We start from the raw sequence: 10,340 nt of genomic DNA, 5'->3' as shown, positions 1-10,340 counted from the left end.
GTGCTCCTCTGAGTGTTGGTCCGAACTAGAGCACTGTGCGGGGCTGCCCCGGGGAAACCTGGATTATTTTGGCACCTGTACACGTAGCTCATCTGTGGTGCCCTGAGAACGAGATACGTGCGGCTCCTATCGGGATTTGTCGGCACACCAGGAGGTCTTGCTAGTTTTGTTTTACCATTGTGGAAATGTCTTGTAACCGGGATTCCGAGTCTGATCGGTTCTTCCCGGGAGAAGGAATATCCTTCACTGATCGTGAGAGAATGTGATGGGCTAAGTTGGGACACCCCTGCAAGGTTTAAACTTTCGAAAGCCGTGCTCGGAGTTATGTGGCAGATGAGAGTTTTTAATATCCGGTTGTAGAAGACTTGACACCAGATTCGAATTAAAATACTCGACCGCGTGTGTGACCGTAATGGTCTCTTTTCAAGTGGGTCGAGAAGAGAACATGGTGGTGTTATGTTTGAACGTAAGTAGTTCAGGATCACTTCTTAATCATTACTAGTTTGCGACCGTTTGCATAGCTTCTCATCTTATTCTTATACTCGTAAGTTAGCCACCATATCATGCTTAGTCGCTGCTGCAACTTCACCACTTATCCGTTCCATACCCATTAAGCTTTGCTAGTCTTGATGCCCATGGTAATGGGATTGCTGAGTCCTCGTGGCTCACAGATTACTACCAAAATAGTTGCAGGTGCCGATGATACCAGTGCAGGCGATGCTACCGAACTCAAGCGGGAGTTCGATGAGGACCTTGGTCGTTACTATGTTTCTTTTCTAGATGATTAGTAGTGGAGACCAGTTGGGACGGTCGGGGATCTAGCAATTGGGGTTGTCTTCTTTCTTTTGGATTTGTTCGTAGACAGACCTATGAGTTGGGGAACGTAGTAATGTCAAAAAAATTCCTACGCACATGCAAGATCATGGTGATGCATAGCAACGAGAGGGGAGAGTGTGTCCAAGTACCCTCGTAGACCGAAAGCGGAAGCGTTAGCACAACGCGGTTGATGTAGTCGTACATCTTCACGGCCCGACTGATCAAGCACCGAAAGCACGGCACCTCCGAGTTCTTGCACACGTTCAGCTCGATGACGTCCCTCGAACTCCGATCTAGCCAAGTGTCGAGGGAGAGTTCCGTCAGCATGACGGCGTGGTGACGATGATGATGTTCTACCGACGCAGGGCTTCTCCTAAGCACCGCTACGATATTATCGAGGAGGACTATGGTGGAGGGGGGCACTGCACACGGCTATGAGATCAATGATCAATTGTTGTGTCTCCAAGGGGTGCCCCCCTGCCCATATATAAAGGAGTGGGGGAGGGGGAGGGCCGGCCCTCTCTATGGCGCGCCCTAGGAGGAGTCCTACTCCCACCGGGAGTAGGATCCCCCCCCCCCTTCAAAGTAGTAGGAGTAGGAGTCAAGGAAAGGGGAGAGAGAAGAGAAGGAAGGAGGGGGCGCAGCCCCTCCCCCTAGTCCAATTCGGACTAGGCCTTGGGGGGCGCCCAACCTCTCCTCTCTCTTTCCCTAAAGCCCAATAAGGCCCATATACTCCCCGATGAATTCCCGTAACTCTCCGGTACTCCAAAAATACCCGAATTAGTCGGGACCTTTCCGATGTCCAAATATAGTTGTCCAATATATCGATCTTTACGTCTCGACCATTTTGAGACTCCTCGTCATGTCCCCGATCTCATCTGGGACACCGAACTACCTTCGGTACATCAAAACACATAAACTCATAATATAACTGTCATCGAACTTTAAGCGTGCGGACCCTACGGGTTCGAGAACAATGTAGACATGACCGAGACACGTTTTCGGTCAATAACCAATAGCGGAACCTGGATGCTCATATTGGCTCCCACATATTCTACGAAGATCTTTATCGGTCAAACCGCATAACAACATACGTTGTTCCCTTTGTCATTGGTATGATACTTGCCCGAGATTCGATCGTCGGTATCTCAATACCTAGTTCAATCTCATTACCGACAAGTTTCTTTACTCGTTCTGTAATACATCACCATGCAACTAACTCATTAGTTACAATGCTTGCAAGGCTTATAGTGATGTTCATTACCGAGTGGGCCCAGAGATACCTCTCCGACAATCGGAGTGACAAATCCTAATCTCGAAATACGCCAATCCAACAAGTACCTTCGGAGACACCTGTAGAGCACCTTTATAATCACCCAGTTACATTGTGACGTTTGGTAGCACAAAAAGTGTTCTTCCGGTAAACGGGAGTTGCATAATCTCATAGTTATAGGAACGTGTATAAGTCATGAAGAAAGCAATAGCAACATACTAAAAGATCAAGTGCTAAGCTAACGGAATGGGTCAAGTCAATCACATCATTCTGCTAATGATGTGATCCCGTTAATGAAATGACAACTCATGTCTATGGTTAGGAAACTTAACCATCTTTGATTAACGAGCTAGTCAAGTAGAGGCATACTAGTGACACTATGTTTGTCTATGTATTCACACATGTATTATGTTTCCGGTTAATACAATTCTAGCATGAATAATAAGCATTTATCATGATATAAGGAAATAAATAATAACTTTATTATTGCCTCTAGGGCATATTTCCTTCACTATGTGTGTACTCTGATTGATGTATGATTTATTTAAGTACTTGTGTGAAGTGGCGATTGTAAGCCAACTCTCTTTATCCCATTCTTGTTCATTACATGGGATTGTGTGAAGATGACCCTTATTGCGACAAAACCACAATGCGGTTATGCCTCTAAGTCGTGCCTCGACACGTGGGAGATATAGCCGCATCGTGGGCGTCACAGCAAAGGAGAGTCCCATCCAGACACGGGGCGAAGTCTTCTATCTTGTATCTTCATAGTCCAACAGTCCAGCATACGCACATAGTCCGGCTGTCCGAGGACCCCCTAATCCAGGACTCGCTCAAAGACATCGTCGAATTCCTGCAACAAGTTAGAGAACACTAGAGGAAGAGGATTAGGAGTGTTAGTTTTTGCCACCTCATCTTTGCAAAGTAGGACAAAGTGGATGACACTTGATGGGTTCTCACACACTTCTCTCATCTCTCTTTTTGTGGCTAGAAGGACTAAGTTTTTCTCTCTTGGCGAAGAGTCGCTCAGTTTTGGCTTGTGGCGCTCACTTTCTTTTTGGTGGTTCACTCTCTCACTAGTATCTCCATGATGGGTGGATGCTTGCTTGTCGGTGATCACTTGGCTTGGTGACATTGGTCGAAGCACATACTCTTTGCCCTTCATCTTGAAGCTATAGTGGTTGGTTCTTCTATTGTGGATGATTCCGCGGTCGAATTGCCAAGGTCGTCCTAAGAGAAGATGGCACATGGACATAGGAACTATGTCACACTCCAAGGTGTCCTCGTAGGCACCGATCTTGAAAGAAACTTGCACCGTATGCTCCACTTGAATAGTGCCGGAGTTGCTTAGCCATGGCACCTTGTAGGGACGAGGGTGCTTCTTCTTGACCAATTGCAGCTTGGAACATAGCTCTTCACTTGCCAAGTTGCGACAACTTCCTCCGCTGATGATGACTTTCATGGAACGCCTGTTGATGTCGGCCTTGGTGTGGAAGATGTGGCACCACTTCTTGGTGGTGTTGGAGCGTCAAGACCTTGGAGACCACGAGAGAGGGACTTGAATTGTTGTCACAAAACACTTGATCATCTTCATCTTCATTCACGCGCCGGTGCATGGCCACGTGCTCGAGGGCTTCCATTTCTTCTTCACTCATCGAGTCATATGTGCCATCATCGTTGAAGATCATGGTTTGCTTGTTGGTGCATTCAAAGGACTTGTGTCCTCGGCCACCACATGTGAAGCACTTGAAAGAACTTGTCTTGACGAGGTCAACCGGTGGCGCTGATGATGAGGGAGTCTTAGATTTGTAGGTGCTTGCTGGAGGACGAGTCTAGGAAGGCATAGCTTGCTTGGAACTTGACTTGTCGCCAGTACTTGGTGATGCTCTAGTTGAGGTAAGAGTTGCCGAAGTCGCGGGAGCTTGGAGTAGGAGCCGTAGGTCTTGGACGAGTACTTGGCGTATTTGAATTCATCTTGCACTTGTCGCTCGGCCTTGGTCACTTGATGAACTAGCTCGAGAAGGTTTGAGTATGGTTGGCAGTCGGCAATTCGCTTGATTGGGTGGTTGAGGCCGTTCAAGAAGCATGCCATTGTTTTCTCGTCGTCTTCCTTGACATTGGCTCATATCATGGCAATCTCAATTTCTTGGTAGTATTCCTCCACCGTCTTCATGCCTTGCTTGAGGAGTTGCAACTTCTTGAAGAGATCACGGGTGTAGTGTGTTGTCGGCGTTCTGGGAACAGGGGTCCCCAGACTTGCCTGCCTGTGGCCTACAGCGTGGCTCAGCGGTGGCCCAGTACGGTCCGTCTTCATCAACAAACGCTCAAGACCCTCGTGAGGGGCCAAGCCTCGCGGGGCGGCCTCACCGGGCAGGCTTGCGAGGAGGCGGAGAGATCACGGCAAGGGGTACCTCGCGAGGTGCTCATGATGCAAGCCATGACGATCAAGACCAGGCAGGCGCCAGCCTGCGTAGTGTCCTCGTTTCCACTTTGGTGCAAAGGGGGCAAGCGCAGGCGCGGAGTACCGAGGCATGAGGCAAATGTTTCCATATCGGTGCAACGAGACCAAGACCAGCAGGACGGCAGGATAGAGGGCACCGTGGAGCCCAAGACGGCATCATCACCAGTGCCTTTGGCAGTCGAAGACCACTTTTAGTCAGGATAGCTTGTACTAGTTGTCCCCTTTCGAAATGGCCATTGTTGGATCCCTTCCCGCTCAATATTTGGGAAGAGGACCAGGGCCTCTATATATAGGGCTAGCAGCCACAGTAGAGAGGGATCGCCATCTGGAATCTGACCGAGACCTAGCTCATCCACCACCGCAAGAACACCTCTCGCGAGGCTGTTCTTCCTCTGTACTGTTCATCATCAGCCCAAGAGGCAATCCACCACATGACACACTGGATTAGGGTATTACACCACAACGGTGGCCCGAACCAGTATAAACCTCGTATCTCTTGTGTTATTCATCTTGCTAGCTTAGAATCGCGGCGAGGTTGTGGGCGTGTTTCGGTAGGGAGAAGATCTTCATGCGCACCCCAGAGTTCGAACCTTAAGGGTTTTGCCGGAACCCGATATCCGACATTTGGCGCACCAGGTAGGGGCGCGCCGGAATCTTCTTTCCGCTGTTCTACGTTCCGTCGCTTCGTCACATCCATGGTAGACGCTCGCCGAGCTCTCACCGCCCGTGTCGCCCAGACGGCTCCCGTCGGTGGGCCTCCTTGTCGTTCTCCGTCACCTGCCGCCAACATCGCCACCGTCCCGGCGGGGAACGAGCAGCAAGCATCTTCGCTGCACCCCTCGATGCGGCGAGAAGGTCGCACCGCCACTCCGTCGCTGACCCCAGCTGGTTCATCGTCTCACGCTCGTCGGCCCCCCACGGACGCGCAGGTGGCATTGCTCCTGGCATGTGAGCTCCGGCACTACTACCCCGTCAATGACCTCTATGAGGAGTGGCTCGCTCGCATCATCGAGCTCGTCAGCGCTGCAAGGGGCTATCTTGCGCCGTCCCTCTCGCTGCCTCGCCCTCCGTCATGCATGGGCGACGCGGCCCAGGGAGCGCCTCTGCCACCTCCTCCACAAGAAGGCACCCTGGCTCCAAGGCGCGCGGCCCCTGGGCGTGACCCACCGCGTCCGGTGCCCGCGCGGCAAGAAATGAGCTGCCAAGAAATTCCTCGGCCCCAAGAAGGCGCTCACGTGCTCCCTGCTCCAGCACGGCAGGACCGCATCCCTGCACCAGCACGCCAAGACCCCGTGCTGCCCCTGGTGGCGGCACGGGGGAACCATCAAGAACAAGCCCCACGTCAGCAAAAGGCTCCGATAGCCACAACAGGCTGCCCTGCCTTCACCACCGAGCTGCGTAGCATCGCCTGGCCCAGCAAGTTCAAGCCGGACCTGCCTCGTCGCTACGACGGCACTGCCGACCCCGTGGAGTTCCTGCAGCTCTACGAGCTGGGCATCGAGGCGACCAACGGAGACGAAAAGGTCATGGCGAAATGGTTTCCCATGGCGCTCAAGGATGGTGCCTACACCTGGCTCCTAAACCTGCCTCCCGGCTCGATCTCCTCCTGGGACGAGATGCGTAGCCGCTTCATCGCCAACTTCCAGGGCACTCGTGACCGCCATCCCGCCGTGGGTGACCTGCACCGCATCAAGCAGCAGCCTGGAGAGACCCTGCAGAAGTACATCCAATGCTTCAACAATGGTCGCCTCAAGATCCCCAAGGTGACTGAGGAGGCCATCATCTCAGCGCTTACTGATGGCGTCCGCGATGTCAAGATGAAGGAGGAGCTCTCCATCCACGAGGATCTGTGCACATCACAGGAGCTGTTCAACCTGGCGACCAAGTGCGCGAGAGCTGAGGAAGGACGCCTTTCCCTCCTCGAGCTTCCAGCTGCTGACCCAGAAGAGAAGAAGGCCAAGGCAAAGGACGTGAAGCGCAAAGAAGAAGCCGTACTTGTAGCAGAACAAGACACGAAGCACGGCAGGGACCATCCGGAGTCATCCAAGGGTAGTCGATTCTGCGCCCAACACAACCTATACACCCACAACACCAACGAATGCCAGGAGCTCATGGCCTTTCAAGAAGGACGCATCGGTCGACGCCCCGAGCGCAACGACCGCGGCTACAACCGAGGAGGAGGCAGAGGTGGAGGACGATGGGATGACTAAGGCCCTCGCCAGGAGTGGCGTGACCGACCTCGTGAGGATCATTGGCAGGACCAGCCTCGCGAGGGGGCTTGGAGGGATCAGCCTCGAGAAGATCGCCCGCAGAGCCACGTAGGCCTTCCTCCTCTGCCGCCACCGCCAAGAAGGAATGATGACCACCACTAGGACGAGGGGGCTGGGGGCTTCCAAGAGCCGCGTGCAAGCACTTGCATCTTGGGTGGTCCCCAGGCCCCAGCCTCTCAGCGCATCTTCAAGCAGTTTGCTCGCGAGGTGAATGCAGTCCTCCCCCAAGCTCGAGGCCACGCGCCCGCTCAGATGGTCCACGTGTGCCATCACTTTCAGCTCAGTAGATCAGATCAAGTGTGCGTCTACAACTGGCATCCTCCCAATGCTTTGTTTCCCAGTCATCAGTAACGTGCAAGTTACCAGGACCCTCATCGATGGCGATGCAGGACTCAACGTTATGTCCTGGGGCCTTGAAGTGCCATATGATCAACTTCAGCCTACCAAGCCTTTCTCAGGAGTCACTAATGGCTCCACCACCCCGATGGGGCAAGTCCGCCTCCCTGTCACTTTCGGACAGCGCAACAACTACCATACCGAGCTCATCGGCTTTGACATCGCCCACATTCGCCTGCCATACAATGCCATCCTTGGGTATCCGGCCCTGGCCAAGTTCATGGCGGTGACCCACCATGGTTACAATGTCCTCGAGATGCCAGGAAGTGGCGGAATCATCACAGTCCCCTGCGAAGAGAAGGATGTGGTGTGCTCCCTCGAGCACGCCTTCCAAGCTGCATCAATCGAGGACCCGGACAGAAGGGGCGAGAACCCTCCTGAGGCACTTCCCAAGAAGAAGAAGACATCGCCCAGCTCAAGGCCTCAGGAGGTTGGCATCTCAGGAAGTGTCACATCAGGATCCGCGCCTATGCAAGGGGCGCCTCCCTCCATTGCATAGGAAGGCGCGCCCAGAGCCCTCCTTGGGCAGGGCTCGGGGGCTCTCTTCTAGAGGGCCTCAGACTTTGCCAAGATCACGAGGGAGGCGCTCGGGCACCACTTGGAGGCATGCTTCGCAGCACGTTTCCCTCAGGAAGGCATGGGGCAAAGAAGGCCCAACCCTCAGGAGTTCATCACCAAGACCACCCGGGAGCTTCAGGAATCAAGAGTCATACGCGGCGAACGCCGCCTGCCTGGCGTAGCTCCCCATCTGGGCGAGGATGGCGGGCGCGTCTGCATCGACTTCCCAGGGCTCAACCGAGCCGCGTCTCAGGAGCGCCTCTGGCCTTCGTGCGTGGGACGTTGCGAGGGTCCACCACATAGCTACGTTCGCACGCCTTTCGGCCTGCCGAATGCGGCTGCTACTCACCAGCGCCATCTGCGGAGCATTCTGGCGGCTTAGGAGGCCAGGCATCATGCGGTCCTGGCAGATATGGAGATAGTCCACGAGGAACCGCCTGGACCCCCAAAGCCTCCCGAGGCTCAGGTTTCCGGTGGCTCGTGAGGGTCGGTCTCTTCACCGCGCGCCTTCAGCTACTCCAACACCCCCTCTATAATAGTACCAGGTGACATCTTTCGAGTTCATTTCAGCTGGGAGCACCCTTAGGGCAGCATCATTCCCAGGCCTCGTGGGTCTGTCACTGCGGCATTGTAACGCCCCAAGACCGACGCTTCAGACTCCTTCCATGTTTTTCATTGTCGTCGTGCGTTTTATTTTATTAATGTTGCATTTCATCATGTCATCATGCATATTGCATCCGCATGTTTTTATAAAACTCGTTACCATTCGTAGTTGCCGATTCTCTCTGTCTCTGTTGACCAATTGTTAGACCCTTGTCTTTGTCGACCTCTCTCAGACCCCTCGTGTGCGCCCGAAACCTGCCCCGAACCTGACCCGCACAGTCATCTCCGTTGGAATCGAATCATCCCATAACATCCGTAAAATATCTTCGTTTTATTTATTAGACTCCCTATCCTATTTTTCCCGGACCATCCGATTATGATCGTAGGGACGAGATATCCCTAACCTAAATTCTTCTGATATAAATATCGGTCTAACCCTAGATCCTAGGGGCTTGTCCCATCCACCAAATCCCCTCACCCGCCGCCGCCACACTCTTCATCGGGATCCAACCCGCAACCAGCTTCTCCCTCCCTCGTTTCTTCCACCAGTCCAACTGTATCCACCCAAATCAAATCTTGTCTTCTTTGATTTCCGTGCCAACCAAATCACCCACAGCCTTGCTCGATCCAGATCGAGGGAATCGTCCCCAAGCACCGATGGATCCGAACCAGCCTCCTTCCCTTGATCCACGAGATCCATAGCTCCTCTGCCCGTGGCCCCGCGGCCCCCCTCCACGCTCGTGCCCGAGCAGGAGCGCTCGGCATCGTCTCCTTGCGCCGCCAAGTCACCGTTCCCATCTGCCGCCGGCATCCAAACCTTCAACTAGCAAGATGAGCAGTGGCGCCCTTCCCCCACCACTTCTCCTTTTGTCTCTCTCTCCCTCCGGTCTCTCATCTCTCACTAGTTGCCGCAGGGAGTTGGAGCAGCCATGGCGCATGAGCGCCTCAAGTTCGTCACCCGCCATCCAGCAGGGCCTCCACGCTCGGATCCGGCGTCTCCAGCCTACCTGCTGCCTTGCTCGCCCACGCCAAGACCTCACCTCTGCTCCACCTCACGGCCTCGCCGTCGCTGCCAGACTTCGCCGGTGAGCAGCGTTGCCGCCCTCCTTTCCCTGCCATCCCTCTCCTTTTCTCTTTGCTTTGCTCTCCCTCTCTCAACTCCCTGTTTCTTCTGCCCCAGCAGGAGTCAAGCCACCGTCCAAGCCCGTTCTCGTCCAGGTCCGCCGTCCTGGAGACCCGCGCCCCTGCCGGACCTCCCTTGCTTCGCCTTGGTCCACCGCTGTTGCCTGTCGTGACACCCTTCGCCAAGTCCTCTGCCGCTGCGTCCTCTGTTTCCCTGCATCGTGCCCAGCAGCGGGCACCTCGCTCGACCGGGTCCTCCCCGCGTTGGCCGCGCCAGCCCAGCCGGTCTACTTCAGCCTAGGCCGAATGTGAGCAGCTCCCCAGCCCGTCTTCTCTTCTGGAGATTGTTCATGATGAAGTAATTCTCGGTTCTAGTGTTTCATCTTTTCTTTTCCTGAGTTCCAAGTTTTCCGCAGTATCTCGTCGCGAAGCTCCTTCTAAATCATCGCAAGCCTTCACCTTGTTTTTTCAAGCTCTCTTTCTTTTTATCATCATTTTATTACTGGAGTTCTTCATGGAGGCTTTACATGGTGGTTCATCAAGAAGTATTTTCAGTCATCAATTGTTCTCCAAGATTTCTCTCGAAGTTATGAACCGCCAAGCTATACTCAAAAATAAACATGGTGCCCAACACATGTTTTTTCTGAAGAGTTCAAGTATTCTTCATCTTGCATTCCAAAGTGCAATTCCTTCTACCTTATCTTTGGAGATGGCATTATATCATTCTGGATAATTTTCATTCATGTTTCGCGATTCACATGTTGTCAGGAATGAGGTATTTTAAACCCATCATTTTCTTCCTTGGAGTTAACTTGGTAAAGATTTCACCTAAAAGCCTTCC

The sequence above is a fragment of the Triticum dicoccoides genome, chromosome 6B (assembly GCF_002162155.2).
Source record: "Triticum dicoccoides isolate Atlit2015 ecotype Zavitan chromosome 6B, WEW_v2.0, whole genome shotgun sequence".
In the NCBI taxonomy this organism is placed as follows: domain Eukaryota; kingdom Viridiplantae; phylum Streptophyta; class Magnoliopsida; order Poales; family Poaceae; genus Triticum; species Triticum dicoccoides.
The sequence above is the reverse complement of the archived record's forward strand: the minus strand, read 5'-3'. Positions refer to the sequence as shown.